The sequence below is a fragment of the Triticum dicoccoides genome, chromosome 2B (assembly GCF_002162155.2).
Source record: "Triticum dicoccoides isolate Atlit2015 ecotype Zavitan chromosome 2B, WEW_v2.0, whole genome shotgun sequence".
NCBI classification, from domain to species: Eukaryota; Viridiplantae; Streptophyta; class Magnoliopsida; order Poales; family Poaceae; genus Triticum; species Triticum dicoccoides.
In genome coordinates, this window is record NC_041383.1 from 657,544,601 (window position 1) to 657,560,499 (window position 15,899).

Consider the following 15,899-nt stretch of genomic DNA (forward strand, 5'->3'; position numbering starts at 1 on the left):
TGGCCTTCTTCTTGGCCTTCTTCTCCGGCACCACATAAAGTGCCGGGACTAGCAGCCCCGTTAAACGGGCGTCCGCTGGGTCTTTGGGAAGGGGAGCCGGACAGTCTACCTGTCTGGACGTCCTCTGCCAGTCCTGTCAAAGGCATTGGGAGTTTTTAAAATCCCACATAGAGTCAAACTATGAATGGAAATAAGTGTCCCATAGAGGATAACAAAGCTTACCTCGCCGGCCGGGCGCTTGGTGCTGAATCCGCGGTCTTCTATCGCGGATGCGGGGGCTTCTCCACCCTTGAACAGCACCCTCCAAGCAGCTTCGTACGTCGTGTCGAAGAGCCCGCTCAGGGTCCGGTGTTGTGCCGGATCGAACTCCCACAAGGTAAAGGCCCGCTGTTGGCAGGGGAGAATCCGGCGGACGAGCATGACCTGGATCACATTGACAAGCCTAAGCTTCTTGTTCACCATGGTCTGGAGACAGGACTGGAGTCCTGTCAGCTCCTTCGAACTGCCCCATAGCAAGCCCTTCTTTTTCCAGGAGGTGAGCTGCATAGGGGCACCAGATCTGAACTCGAGGGCCGCTGCCCATTTAGGGTCCCACGGCTCGGTGATATAGAACCACCCCGATTGGCACCCTTTGATGGTTTCCACAAAGGCGCCCTCGAGCCAGAGGACGTTGGGCATCTTGCCCACCATGGCGCCTCCGCACTCTGCCTGGACGCCCTTCACTACCTTCGGCTTGACGTTGAAGGTCTTGAGCCACAAGCCGAAGTGGGGCCGGATGCAGAGAAAGGCCTCGCACACGACAATAAACGCCGAGATGTTGAGGATGAAGTTTGGCGCCAGATCATGGAAGTCCAGGCCATAGTAGAACATGAGCCCCCGGACGAAGGGATGAAGTGAGAAGCCCAGTCCGCGGAGGAAGTGGGGAAGGAATACGACCCTCTCATGGGGCCTGGGGGTGGGGATGAGCTGCCCCTCGTCGGGCAGCCGGTGCGCGATGTCGCTGGAAAGGTATCCGGCACCGCAGCTTTGCGATGTGCTCCTTCGTGACGGAGGAGGCCAACCACTTGCCTCCCGCTCCGGACATGACTAGAGGAGGTTGAGACGAGATGTGCGGACTTGGGCGCTGGAGCTCGAGTGCGCAGAGATGGATAAGCAAAGGAGGAAGAAGGCGTAGGTGAAAAGGTGGATCCTTATCCCCTTATATATAGGCGGACGAAGACTATGCGTCCCCACCGGCCTGGTAAAACTCACTTATCTCCCAAGCGCCACCATCAATGGCGCGGTTGGGTTACCCACGTCCGTATTGATGGGAATCCCGGAATAAGGGGAACACGATCTCTGCTTCGACAAGACGTGCCAAGGAAACCGCTTCGCTAAACGCGCTGAGGTGGTATAATAAAAAACGTTTCGAGTAAAAGCTTGGTGGTGGTATGACGTCATGCCACAAAATACGTCAGCAGATTGAATTTGTGTACATATTATTCTCTCTACGGTGGAATGTGGAAATTATTTTGCAGAGCCGGACACTATACTGGTGTTCACAATCTTCTGCGAACTATTCGGAGGAGGAACCCGCCTTGCAATGCCGAACAATATGCACGCCGGACTCATCGTCATTGAAGCCTGGTTCAGGGGCTACTGAGGGAGTCCTGGACTAGGGGGTGTCCGGACAGCCAGACTATCATCGTCAGTCGGACTCCAAGACTATGAAGATACAAGATTGAAGACTCTGTCCCGTGTCCGGATGGGACTTTCCTTGGCGTGGAAGGCAAGCTTGGCGATACGGATATGTAGATCTCCTACCATTGTAACCGACTCTATGTAACCCTAGCCCTCTCCGGTGTCTATATAAACCAGAGGGTTTTAGGCCGTAGGACAACACAACCATTACAACAATCATACCATAGGCTAGCTTCTAGGGTTTAGCCTCCTTGATCTCGTGGTAGATCCACTCTTGTACTACCCATTTCATCAATATCAATCAAGCAGGAGTAGGGTTTTACCTCCATCGATAGGGCCCGAACCTGGGTAAAAACATCGTGTCCCTTGTCTCCTGTTACCATCCGCCTAGACGCACAGTTCGGGACCCCCTACCCAAGATCCGCCGGTTTTGACACCGACACCCTCCCTAACAAGGGGCTGCCCGCCTGAGTCCGGAACCGTTGGAGGTTCTGGAAAAGTGTTCGGTTGAGAGCCCGGCCTACTGTGGCTCTCATCGATACGATCTGCAGGGATCTTGAACCCCGCGTGTCCGACATATGGAATTCCGCCTTGTGGCATCTCCAGAGTCACCTCCCCCTGCTCTGGGAGCCTTCGGGACAACACCTCCGTGTCATCCACGGGCTGAGGAGTAGTGGCCGTCGGGAGCGAGTTCATCGCTGAATCGCTCAGGGACCCATTCGAAGACGATACCTCGGGATGAACCCTGGCCGGACTGCATATATGTTTGGCGTTATTAAAAGACTATGAAGTAAAATCATGATAGAGGGCGGATACTTACGATCGCGCTAGGGGCTTCCCCCTGGGTAGCCACCCCTCCTTGCTATGAGCGGTCATGGCGGAGTAGTCCGGAAGGGACACCTTTCCCTTCTTGGACGTCCCAGCCTCCCCCTCTGGGGCGGCTTTCCTCTTTTTCTCCTCCCCAGTGCGGGGAGGGAGAGTTTCTTCTTGCTTCCCCCCGCCTCCGCGGGAGGAATCTGCCTCATCGTCGTCGAACGATGACGAAATGACGGCCTTGCACCGGGGGCCTTTCCCGGCCCCCTGGTCTGCCTTCTCAGCCCCCCCATCCTCTTCGGATGGGGCGGCCTCTTCTTCTTCTTCCTCCCCTTCGAGGGAGGAGTTTGCCTCATCATCTTCGGATGAGGCTTCCGGTACAACCTTACGCCGGAGACCCTTCCTGGTCCCCGGGGCCTTCTTTTCGGCCTTCTTCTCCGGTGCCTTGTAGGGCGCCGGGACTAGCATCTCCGTCAGGAGAGAATCAGCTGGGCCTTCTGGCAGCGGAGCTGAACAGTCAATCTGCTCCGCTGTCTCCACACAATCCTAATTAGATATGCACCATTACTTAAGACTCCCCCATGAATATACTGGGAAGAGCTGAGTCCGGTGGTAGTCAGAAAACTCACCGGACTGGGAGGCCGAGCGGCATGAAGTCCACGGTCCTCGGATGTGGGAGGAGGTGCTTCGGAGGCCTTGAACAGCGCCTTCCATGCGTCTTTATGTGTCATGCCGTAGAGCCTCTGAAGAGTCTGGTGTTCGGCCGGGACGAACTCCCACAAATTAAATGCCCGCCTTTGGCACGGAAGAATCCGGCAAACGAGCATGACCTGGATCACGTTGACAAGCTTGATGTTCTTGTCCTTCATGCTCCTGATGCAGTTTTGGAGTCCGGTCAGCTCTGTGGGTTCGCCCCAGGCCAGGCCCTTCTTTTCCCAGGAGGTGAGCCGCATGGGGGTTCCGGATCGGAACTCGGGGGCCGCTGCCCAGTTGGCACCACGCGGCTCGCTGATGTAGAACCACCCCAACTGCCACCCTTTCACGGTCTCCGCAAAGGAGCCGTCAAGCCAGGTGACGTTAGGCATCTTGCCCACCATGGCCCCTCCTGTTGGGGAACGTAGTAATTTCAAAAAATTTCCTACGCACACGCAAGATCATGTTGATGCATAGCAACGAGAGGGGAGAGTGTTGTCTAGGTACCCTCGTAGACCGAAGCGGAAGCATTGACGCAACGTAGAGGAAGTAGTCGTACGTCCTCCTGGTCCAACCGATCCAAGCACCGTTACTCCGGCACCTCCGAGTTCTTGACACACGTACAACTCGATGACGCACCCCGATCTCCGATCCAGCAGAGGCGCGGGGGGAGTTCCGTCAGCACGACGGCGTGGTGACGATCTTGATGTTCTCCTGTCGCAGGGCTTCTCGTAAGCACCGCTACAATATGACCGAGGTGTAATATCGTGGAGGGGGGCACCGCACACGGCTAAGGAACGATCTCAATGATCAACTTGTTTGTCTAGGGTGCCCCCCTACCCCCGTATATAAAGGAGGGAGGGAGGAGGTGGCCGGCCCAAGGGGGAGGCGCGCCATAGGGGGGAGAAACCTACTCCAAGTAGGTTTCCCCTCCTTTTCCTAATCCAAGATGGAGGGGGAAGGAAGGAGTAGTAGTAGTAGGAGAGAAGAGGGGGAAGGAGAGAAGGAAAGGGGGGGCCGCCCCCCTTCCCAATTCGGATTGGGCTTGGGGGGGGGGGCGCCCCCTCCCTTGCTCCTTCTCCCTCCCTTCCAATAGGGCCCAATAAGGCCCATATACTTACCGGGGGGTTCCGGTAACCTCCCGGAGCTCCGGTATATTCCCAAACTCTTCCGGAACCTTTCCGGTGTCCAAACATATCCGTCCAATATATCAATCTTTATGTCTCGACCATTTCGAGACTCCTCGTCATGTCCGTGATCACATCCGGGACTCCGAACAAACTTCGGTACATCAAAATACATAAACTCATAATATAACTGTCATCGAAACCTTAAGCGTGCAGACCCTACGGTTCGAGAACAATGTAGACATGACCGAGACACGTCTCTGGTCAATAACCAATAGCGGTACCTGGATGCCCATATTGGTTCCTACATATTCTACGAAGATCTTTATCGGTCAAACCGCACAACAACATACGTTGTTCCCTTTGTCATCGGTATGTTACTTGCCCGAGATTTGATCGTCGGTATCCAATACCTAGTTCAATCTCGTTACCGGCAAGTCTATTTACTCGTTCCGTAATACGTCATCTCATAACTAACTCATTAGTTACATGCTTGCAAGGCTTAGGTGATGAGTATTACCGAGAGGGCCCAGAGATACCTCTCCAACAATCGGAGTGACAAATCCTAATCTTGAAATATGCCAACTCAACATGTACCTTCGGAGACACCTGTAGTACTCCTTTATAATCACCCAATTACGTTGTGACGTTTGGTAGTACCCAAAGTGTTCCTCCGGTAAACGGGAGTTGCATAATTCTCATAGTTACAGGAACATGTATAAGTCATGAAGAAAGCAATAGCAGAATACTAAACGAGCAAGTGCTAAGCTAACGGGATGGGTCATGTCAATCACATCATTCTCCTAATGATGTGATCCCATTTAATCAAATGACAACACATGTCTATGGTTAGGAAACATAACCATCTTTGATTAATGAGCTAGTCAAGTAGAGGCATACTAGTGACTATATGTTTGTCTATGTATTCACACATGTATTATGTTTCCGGTTAATACAATTCTAGCATGAATAATAAACATTTATCATGATATGAGGAAATAAATAATAACTTTATTATTACCTCTAGGGCATATTTCCTTCAGTCTCCCACTTGCACTAGAGTCAATAATCTAGATTACATAGTAATGATTCTAACACCCATGGAGTCTTGGTGCTGATCATGTTTTGCTCGTGAGAGAGGCTTAGTCAACGGGTCTGCAACATTCAGATCCGTATGTATCTTGCAAATTTCTATGTCTCCCACTTGGACTTGGTCCCGAATGGAATTGAAGCGTCTCTTGATGTGCTTGGTCCTCTTGTGAAATCTGGATTCCTTTGCCAAGGTAATTGCACCAGTATTGTCACAGAAGATCTTCATTGGTCCCGATGCACTAGGTATGACACCTAGATCGGAAATGAACTCCTTCATCCAGACTCCTTCATTTGCTGCTTCAGAAGCAGCTATATACTCCGCTTCACATGTAGATCCCGCTACGACGCTTTGTTTAGAACTGCACCAACTCACAGCTCCACCGTTTAATATAAACACGTATCCGGTTTGCGATTTAGAATCGTCCAGATCAGTGTCAAAGCTTGCATCGACGTAACCATTTACGACTAGCTCTTTGTCACCTCCATATACGAGAAACATATCCTTAGTCCTTTTCAGGTATTTTAGGATGTTCTTGACCGCTGTCCAGTGATCCACTCCTGGATTACTTTGGTACCTTCCTACCAAGCTTATTGCTAAGCATACGTCAGGTCTGGTACACAGCATTGCATACATGATAGAGCCTATGGCTGAAGCATAGGGAACACCTTTCATTTTCTCTCTATCTTCTGCTGTGGTCGGGCATTGAGTTTGACTCAACTTCACACCTTGTAGCACAGGCAAGAACCCTTTCTTTGCCTGATCCATTTAGAACTTTTTCAAAATTTTGTCAAGGTATGTGCTTTGTGAAAGTCCTATTAAGCGTCTTGATCTATCTCTATAGATCTTGATGCCCAATATATAAGCAGCTTCACCGAGGTCTTTCACTGAAGAACTTTTATTCAAGTATCCCTTTATGCTATCCAGAAATTCTATATCATTTCCAATTAATAATATGTCATCAACATATAAAACTAGAAATGCTACAGAGCTCCCACTCACTTTCTTGTAAATACAGGCTTCTCCAAAAGTCTGTATAAAACCATATGCTTTGATCACACTGTCAAAGCGTTTATTCCAACTCCGAGATGCTTGCACCAGTCCATAAATGGAACGCTGGAGCTTGCAAACTTTGTCAGCACCTTTTGGATCAACAAAACCTTCCGGCTGCATCATATACAACTCTTCTTCTAGAAATCCATTCAAGAATGCAGTCTTGACATCCATCTGCCAAATTTCATAATCATGAAATGCAGCAATAGCCAACATGATTCGGACAGACTTAAGCATCGCTACTGGTGAGAAAGTCTCATTGTAGTCAACCCCTTGAACTTGTCGAAAACCTTTCGCAACAAGTCGATCTTTGTAGACAGTAACATTACCATCAGCGTCAGTCTTCTTCTTAAAGATCCATTTATTCTCAATGGCTTGCCGATCATCGGGCAAGTCAACCAAAGTCCATACTTTGTTTTTATACATGGATCCCATCTCAGATTTCATGGCCTCTAGCCATTTTGCGGAATCTGGGCTCATCATCGCTTCCTCATAGTTCGTAGGTTCATCATGGTCAAGTAACATGACTTCCAGAATAGGATTACCGTACCACTCTGGTGCGGATCTTACTCTGGTAGACCTACGAGGTTCAGTAGAAACTTGATCTGAAGTTTCATGATCAATATCATTAGCTTCCTCACTAATTGGTGTAGTTGTCACAGGAACCGGTTCTTGTGATGAACTACCTTCCAATAAGGGAGTAGATACAATTATCTCATCAAGTTCTACTTTCCTCCCACTCACTTCTTTCGAGAGAAACTCCTTCTCTAGAAAGGATCCGAATTTAGCAACGAAAATCTTGCCCTCAGATCTGTGATAGAAGGTGTACCCAATAGTCTCCTTTGGGTATCCTATGAAGACACATTTCTCCGATTTGGGTTCGAGCTTATCTGGTTGAAGTTTCTTCACATAAGCATCGCAGCCCCAAACTTTAAGAAACGACAACTTTGGTTTCTTGCCAAACCACAGTTCATAAGGCGTCGTCTCAACGGATTTTGATGGTGCCCTATTTAACGTGAATGCGGCCGTCTCTAAAGCATAACCCCAAAATGATAGCGGTAAATCGGTAAGAGACATCATAGATCGTACCATATCAAGTAAAGTACGATTACGACATTCGGACACACCATTTCATTGAGGTGTTCCAGGTGGCGTGAGTTGCGAAACTATTCCGCATTGTTTCAAATGTAAACCAAACTCGTAACTCAAATATTCTCCTCCACAATCAGATCGTAGAAACTTTATTTTCTTGTTACGATGATTTTCTACTTCACTCTGAAATTCTTTCAACTTTTCAAATGTTTTAGACTTGTGCTTCATTAAGTAGATATACCCATATCTGCTCAAATCATCTGTGAAGGTGAGAAAATAACGATATCCGCCACGAGCCTCAACATTCATTGGGCCACATACATCTGTATGTATGATTTCCAACAAATCTGTTGCTCTCTCCATAGATCCGGAGAACGGTGTTTTAGTCATCTTGCCCATGAGGCACGGTTCGCAAGTACCAAGTGATTCATAATCAAGTGATTCCAGAAGTCCATCAGTATGGAGTTTCTTCATGCGTTTTACACCGATATGACCTAAACGGCAGTGCCACAAATATGTTGCACTATCATTATCAACTCTGCATCTTTTGGCTTCAACATTATGAATATGTGTATCACTACTATCGAGATTCAATAAAAATAGACCACTCTTCAAGGGTGCATGACCATAAAAGATATTACTCATATAAATAGAACAACCATTATTCTCTGATTTAAATGAATAACCGTCTCGCATCAAACAAGATCCAGATATAATGTTCATGCTCAACGCAGGCACCAAATAACAATTATTCAGGTCTAAAACTAATCCCGATGGTAGATGTAGAGGTAGCGTGCCGACCGCGATCACATCGACTTTGGAACCATTTCCCACGCGCATCGTCACCTCGTCCTTAGCTAATCTTCGCTTAATCCGTAGTCCCTATTTCGAGTTGCAAATATTAGCAACAGAACCAATATCAAATACCCAGGTGCTACTGCGAGCATTAGTAAGGTACACATCAATAACATGTATATCACATATACCTTTGTTCACTTTGCCATCTTTCTTATCCGCCAAATACTTGGGGCAGTTCCGCTTCCAGTGTCCAGTCTGCTTGCAGTAGAAGCACTCAGTTTCAGGCTTAGGTCCAGACTTGGGTTTCTTCTCTTGAGCAGCAACTTGCTTGCTGTTCTTTTTGAAGTTCCCCTTCTTCTTCCCTTTGCCCTTCTTCTTGAAACTAGTGGTCTTGTTGACCATCAACACTTGATGCTCCTTCTTGATTTCTACCTCCGCGGCTTTCAGCATCGCGAAGAGCTCGGGAATAGTCTTGTTCATCCCTTGCATATTATAGTTCATCACAAAGCTCTTGTAGCTTGGTGGTAGTGATTGGAGAATTCTGTCAATGACGCTATCATCCGGAAGATTAACTCCCAGTTGAATCAAGTGATTATTATACCCAGACATTTTGAGTATATGCTCACTGACAGAACTGTTCTCCTCCATCTTGCAGCTGTAGAACTTATTGGAGACTTCATATCTCTCAATCCGGGCATTTGCTTGAAATATTAACTTCAACTCCTGGAACATCTCATATGCTCCATGACGTTCAAAACGTCGTTGAAGACCCGGTTCTAAGCCGTAAAGCATGGCACACTGAACTATAGAGTAGTCATCAGCTTTGCTCTGCCAGACATTCTTAACGTCGTCAGTTGCATCAGCAGCAGGCTTGGCACCCAGCGGTGCTTCCAGGACGTAACTCTTCTGTGCAGCAATGAGGATAATCCTCAGGTTACGGACCCAGTCCGTGTAATTGCTACCATCATCTTTCAACTTTGCTTTCTCAAGGAATGCATTAAAATTCAACGGAACAACAGCACGAGCCATCTATCTACAAACAAACATAGACAAGCAAAATACTATCAGGTACTAAGTTCATGATAAATTTAAGTTCAATTAATCATATTACTAAAGAACTCCCACTTAGACAGACATCTCTCTAGTCATCTAAGTGATCACGTGATCCAAATCAACTAAACCATGTCCGATCATCACGTGAGATGGAGTAGTTTCAATGGTGAACATCTCTATGTTGATCATATCTACTCTATGATTCACGTTCGACCTTTCGGTCTCCGTGTTCCGAGGCCATATCTGTATATGCTAGGCTCGTCAAGTATAACCTGAGTATTCCGCGTGTGCAACTGTTTTGCACCCGTTGTATTTGAACGTAGAGCCTATCACACCCGATCATCACGTGGTGTCTCAGCACGAAGAACTTTCCAACAGTGCATACTCAGGGAGAACACTTCTTGATAATTAGTGAGAGATCATCTTAAAATGCTACCGTCAATCAAAGCAAGATAAGATGCATAAAGGATAAACATCACATGCAATCAATATAAGTGATATGATATGGCCATCATCATCTTGTGCTTGTGATCTCCATCTCCGAAGCACCGTCGTGATCACCATCGTCACCGGTGCGACACCTTGATCTCCATCGTAGCATCGTTGTTGTTACGCCATCTATTACTTCTACGACTATCGCTACCGCTTAGTGATAAAGTAAAGCAATTACAGGGCGTTTGCATTTCATACAATAAAGCGACAACCATATGGCTCCTGCCAGTTGCCGCTAACTTTGGTTACAAAACCTGATCATCTCATACAATAAAATATAGCATCACGTCTTGACCATATCACATCACAACATGCCCTGCAAAAACAAGTTAGACGTCCTCTACTTTGTTGTTGGAAATTTTACGTGGCTGCTACGGGCTTAGCAAGAACTGTTCTTACCTATGCATCAAAACCACAACGATAGTTTGTCAAATAGACTCCGTTTTAACCTTCACAAGGACCGGGGGTAGCCACACTCGGTTCAACTAAAGTTGGAGAAACTGACACCCGCCAGCCACCTGTGTGCAAAGCACGTCGGTAGAACCAATCTCGCGTAAGCGTACGCGTAATGTTGGTCCGGGCCGCTTCATCCAACAATACCGCCGAACCAAAGTATGACATGCTGGTAGGCAGTATGACTTATATCGTCCACAACTCACTTGTGTTCTACTCGTGCATATAACATCAACGCATAAAAACTTGGCTCGGATGCCACTGTTGGGGAACGTAGTAATTTCAAAAAATTTCCTACGCACACGCAAGATCATGGTGATGCATAGCAACGAGAGGGGAGAGTGTTGTCTACGTACCCTCGTAGACCGAAGCGGAAGCGTTGACGCAACATAGAGGAAGTAGTCGTACATCCTCCCGGTCCAACCGATCCAAGCACCGTTACTCCGGCACCTCCGAGTTCTTGACACACGTACAGCTCGATGACGCACCCCGATCTCCGATCCAGCAGAGGCACGGGGGGAGTTCCGTCAGCACGACGGAGTGGTGATGATCTTGATGTTCTCCTGTCGCAGGGCTTCTCCTAAGCACCGCTACAATATGACCGAGGTGTAATATCGTGGAGGGGGGCACCGCACACGGCTAAGGAACGATCTCAATGATCAACTTGTGTGTCTAGGGTGCCCCCTACCCCCGTATATAAAGGAGGGAGGGAGGAGGTGGCCGGCCCAAGGGGGAGGCGCGCCATAGGGGGGAGAAACCTACTCCAAGTAGGTTTCCCCTCCTTTTCCTAATCCAAGATGGAGGGGGAAGGAAGGAGTAGTAGTAGTAGGAAGGAAGAGGGGGAAGGAGAGAAGGAAAGGGGGGGCCGGCCCCCTTCCCAATTCGGATTGGGCTTGGGGGGGGGCGCCCCCTCCCTTGCTCCTTCTCCCTCCCTTCCAATAGGGCCCAACAAGGCCCATATACTTACCGGGGGGTTCCGGTAACCTCCCGGAGCTCTGGTATATTCCCAAACTCTTCCGGAACCTTTCCGGTGTCCAAATATATCCGTCCAATATATCAATCTTTATGTCTCGACCATTTCAAGACTCCTCATCATGTCCGTGATCACATCCGGGACTCCGAACGAACTTCGGTACATCAAAATACATAAACTCATAATATAACTGTCATCAAAACCTTAAGCGTGCGGACCCTACGGTTCGAGAACAATGTAGACATGACCGAGACACGTCTCTGGTCAATAACCAATAGCGGGACCTGGATGCCCATATTGGTTCCTACATATTCTATGAAGATCTTTATCGGTCAAACCGCACAACAACATACGTTGTTCCCTTTGTCATCGGTATGTTACTTGCCCGAGATTTGATCGTCGGTATCCAATACCTAGTTCAATCTCATTACCGGCAAGTCTCTTTACTCGTTCCGTAATACGTCATCTCATAACTAACTCATTAGTTACATGCTTGCAAGGCTTAGGTGATGAGTATTACCGAGAGGGCCCAGAGATACCTCTCCAACAATCGGAGTGACAAATCCTAATCTTGAAATATGCCAACTCAACATGTACCTTCGGAGACACCTGTAGTACTCCTTTATAATCACCCAGTTACGTTGTGACGTTTGGTAGTACCCAAAGTGTTCCTCCGGTAAACGGGAGTTGCATAATTCTCATAGTTACAGGAACATGTATAAGTCATGAAGAAAGCAATAGCAGAATACTAAACGATCAAGTGCTAAGCTAACGGGATGGGTCATGTCAATCACATCATTCTCCTAATGATGTGATCCCATTTAATCAAATGACAACACATGTCTATGGTTAGGAAACATAACCATCTTTGATTAATGAGCTAGTCAAGTAGAGGCATACTAGTGACTATATGTTTGTCTATGTATTCACACATGTATTATGTTTCCGGTTAATACAATTCTAGCATGAATAATAAACATTTATCATGATATGAGGAAATAAATAATAACTTCATTATTGCCTCTAGGGCATATTTCCTTCACCTCCGCACTCCGCTTGCTGGCCGCTCACGATCTTTGGCTTCACGCAGAAGATCTGCAGCCACAGGCCGAAGTGAGGCTTGATGTGGAGGAAGGCGTCGCATACGACGATTAACGCCGAGATGTTGAGGACGAAATTCGGGTCTAGATCATGGAAATCTAGCCTGTAGTAGAACATGAGCCCGCGGACAAAGGGATGAAGTGGAAATCCCAGTCCACGGACGAAGTGGGCGACAAACACGACCCTTTCGTGAGGTTCCGGGGTCGGAATGGCCTGCCCTTTGTGCGGTAGCCGGTGCGCGATGTCCGCGGCCAAGTATCCGGCCGCCCGAAGGTTCGCGATGTGCTTCTCCTTTACGGTGGAAGCCACCTACTTGCCTCATGCTCCGGACATATTCAGCTGTGCGGAGAGGACTAGGACTAGGGCGCTGGAGCTCGAGGAGGTAAGGATGACCAAAAGAGGAAGAAGGCGTGGGTGAAAATGGGAAACCCTTATCCCTTTATAAAGGCGACGAAACCGGTGCGCCTCCCCACTTACCCGTTGAGAATCGCTTACTTCCCAAGCGCCACGATTGATGGCGCGGTGGGATTACGCATACCCGTATTGATGAGAATCCCGTGATAAGGGGACACGATCTCTGCTTTGACAAGACGTGTCAAGGAAACCACCTCGCAATATGCGCTGTGGCTGGTTGTGGGAAAACGATTCGAGTAATGACCCGACCATAATGACATGTCATGTTATCTAAAAAACTTGTCAGCAGATTGCATTTGTGAAATATCATTCTCTCTACGGTGGTATGTGAAGATCATTTTGCAAACCCAGCCACGGTTTAAGTGTTCGATAAATACTTTGGAGTATTCGGAGATGGAACCCGCCTTGCAATGCCGAAGACAAGGCTGCGCGCCGGACTCATGGTCATTGAAGCCTGGTTCAGGGGCTACTGAGGGAGTCCTGGATTAGGGGGTATCCGGACAGCCGGACTATATACATTGTCCGGACTATTGGAGCGTGAAGATACAAGACTCAAGACTCCGTCCCGTGTCCGGATGGAACTCTCCTTTGCATGGAAGACAAGCTTGGCGATTCGGATATTATATTTCCTTCCTTGTAACTGACTCCATGTAAACCCTAGCCTCTCCGGTGTCTATATAAACCGGAGAGGTTGGTCCTTAGAAGGCCGATCACAATTACAATCATAATCATCATAGGCTAGCTCTTAGGGTTTAGCCTCTACGATCTCGTGGTAGATCTACTCTTGTACTAATCATATCATCAATATTAATCAAGCAGGAAGTAGAGTTTTACCTCCATCGAGAGGGCCCGAACCTGGGTAAACATTGTGTCCCTTGCTTCCTATTACCATCAGCCTAAGACGCTGTCGGAGTAATGGGCCACGGGTAGGCTGACCCGGGACCCAGGATCTTTCAAGACACCGGGGCAGGCCACGCCCCTCCAGCCGAGTCCCAACTGGCGACCTCCAGAGAGGCCGAGTCCCAGCTGGCGATCTCCCAAGAAGCCGAGTCTCAACTGGCGATCTCCGGAGGAGCCAAGTCCCAGATGACGACTTCAAAGCAAGCCGGCTCCAGGCTAGCGACCTCCAGGAGTGCCGACTGTGGGAGTCGGCCCATGACACTTCACGAAGACCGATGCGGGGTACGGCCACGACGGGGCCGTCCCTCCCTGCCTATGAGGGGTCGGCATGGCTACAGTGAGCCGTATTGCTGGGAGATCTCCAGCGAGGCGCGACACTGTTGCCATGCCTGCCCTGACCTCAGCCACAGTGCGTGACGCACTATGCCCATGACGCCGGCCTGTATGGTCCGAAGATCGTGGGGCCGCCTATCAATGGGTGAATCGAAGGTGGCCAGAGCGCTCGAAGACGGCCCTGTGGGAGTCGGCCTCCCCGGAGTCAGCCATCTCCCCTCCAGGGCCCCACAAGCCATAAACCAGATTGGATGGGGAGTGGCGACAGTGATCGCCTGATAGACAGCAGTACTGTTGCCACGACCCAATGACCAAGCCTACGTCATCAGGAGCGCCGCACAGTGTCCGGCCTGTCTGCGGGACCCACCAGTCGGCGGGCCCCAGAAGCCGGCGGGAAGGGCGGCAACATGAGAGACAGACGGCTGGGACCCACGCCCAGTCGGATTACCATTGTACCCCCGGGGGGTAGGCCTATATAAACCCCTCGGGGCACCCATGCAAAGGGTTCGGACCTTGATAGAGATAGACACATAGCCCAAGGAGGAGAGAACTAGCCTCGCTCTCTCCTGCCTCCCGATACAGCTCTAGGAGCACCATTGTAGTCACCTTGCTATAGTGACCAAGCGGAGACCCTGCAGAGCAGCAGTAGGGGTGTTATCTCCTCGGAGAGCCCCGAAGCTGGGTAAGATTCGCCGGCGTGCATGTCTACGCCTTATCTCGTTTCCAGGCACCAGCGACGTTCTACTCGCCCCCACCATGATAAGCCATCCTTTGGCATATGTGCACCCAACCCCCGACATTTGGCGCCCACCGTGGGGCGAGGTGCACCATCGTCCGGAGATCTGTTCTGGACGGGAACCCTTTTCCTCCCAGGCGAGCGCAGCCAGGCAGGCTCACCTGACGGAGTCTGCATCAACACGATGCGCGGCGCTGAGGCCGCCTGCGCCGCGAGCGGCCTCGCCGAACTTATCGGCGAGGTGCGCCTCTCCGACGAGCCTGCAGCCGACGCAGGCACGGGTGGCCCCGAGAACCTTCTCGCGGGCCTCCTCGACCAACTCCACGTCGCCGGCGAGCCTGCCGTAGACTTGGAGTCCGTAGGCTCCTCCGACCCGATGCTGGTCGACTCTGACGCCGTGTCGCTTGACATCTTCCCCACCAACGTGGTGGTCTACAACGAGCCGCTTCCATACGAGGAGAGCGGCGGAAGCGCCGTCACGGAGGTGCTCGTCATCAGCCACGGCGAGCACTCCGGCGAAGAAGCCCAGGACCCGCTAGCTGCGGCCCTGGAAGACCTAGCCGCGCACATTCCGGAGGACGCCGACGCCGAGACGCTGGAGACGCGCCGCCTTCAGATCATCAAAAGCGCCAGGAAGCTGGCTAGCATGAGGCGCTTGTCAGAGGCATACCAGCGCGAGATGGATCGCGCCGTAGGCGGCTCGCCGGCTCCAACTGGGCCGAGCCGTCTAGGTGCAGTCCGGCAGCGCGGCGCAGCCATCGCCGACTTGCTCGGGGCAAAACGCCCCGTGTACGCCACCCCAGCAGAGAATATCCGCGCCGCCCAAGCGGCGACTGACGAGCTAAAGAACTTCGAGGGCGAAGAGCGCCGTGTGATGACGGAGCGAGTCCAGCAGCTCCTTGACGCGGTTGTTGCGCAAAACGCGACCGGCGGCCGCGCGGATGCGCTGCAGCAGCCGAACGACGACTTGCCTCCCCGCCGAGATCAAGGCGCGACCTCCCGGACGCCGACTGGCGGAGTCCGCGGAAGGAAAGAGAAGGAGTCGGCTGCCAGTCACAGTCGGACTCATATCACCATCGAGCGCGACCAAGACGGCCG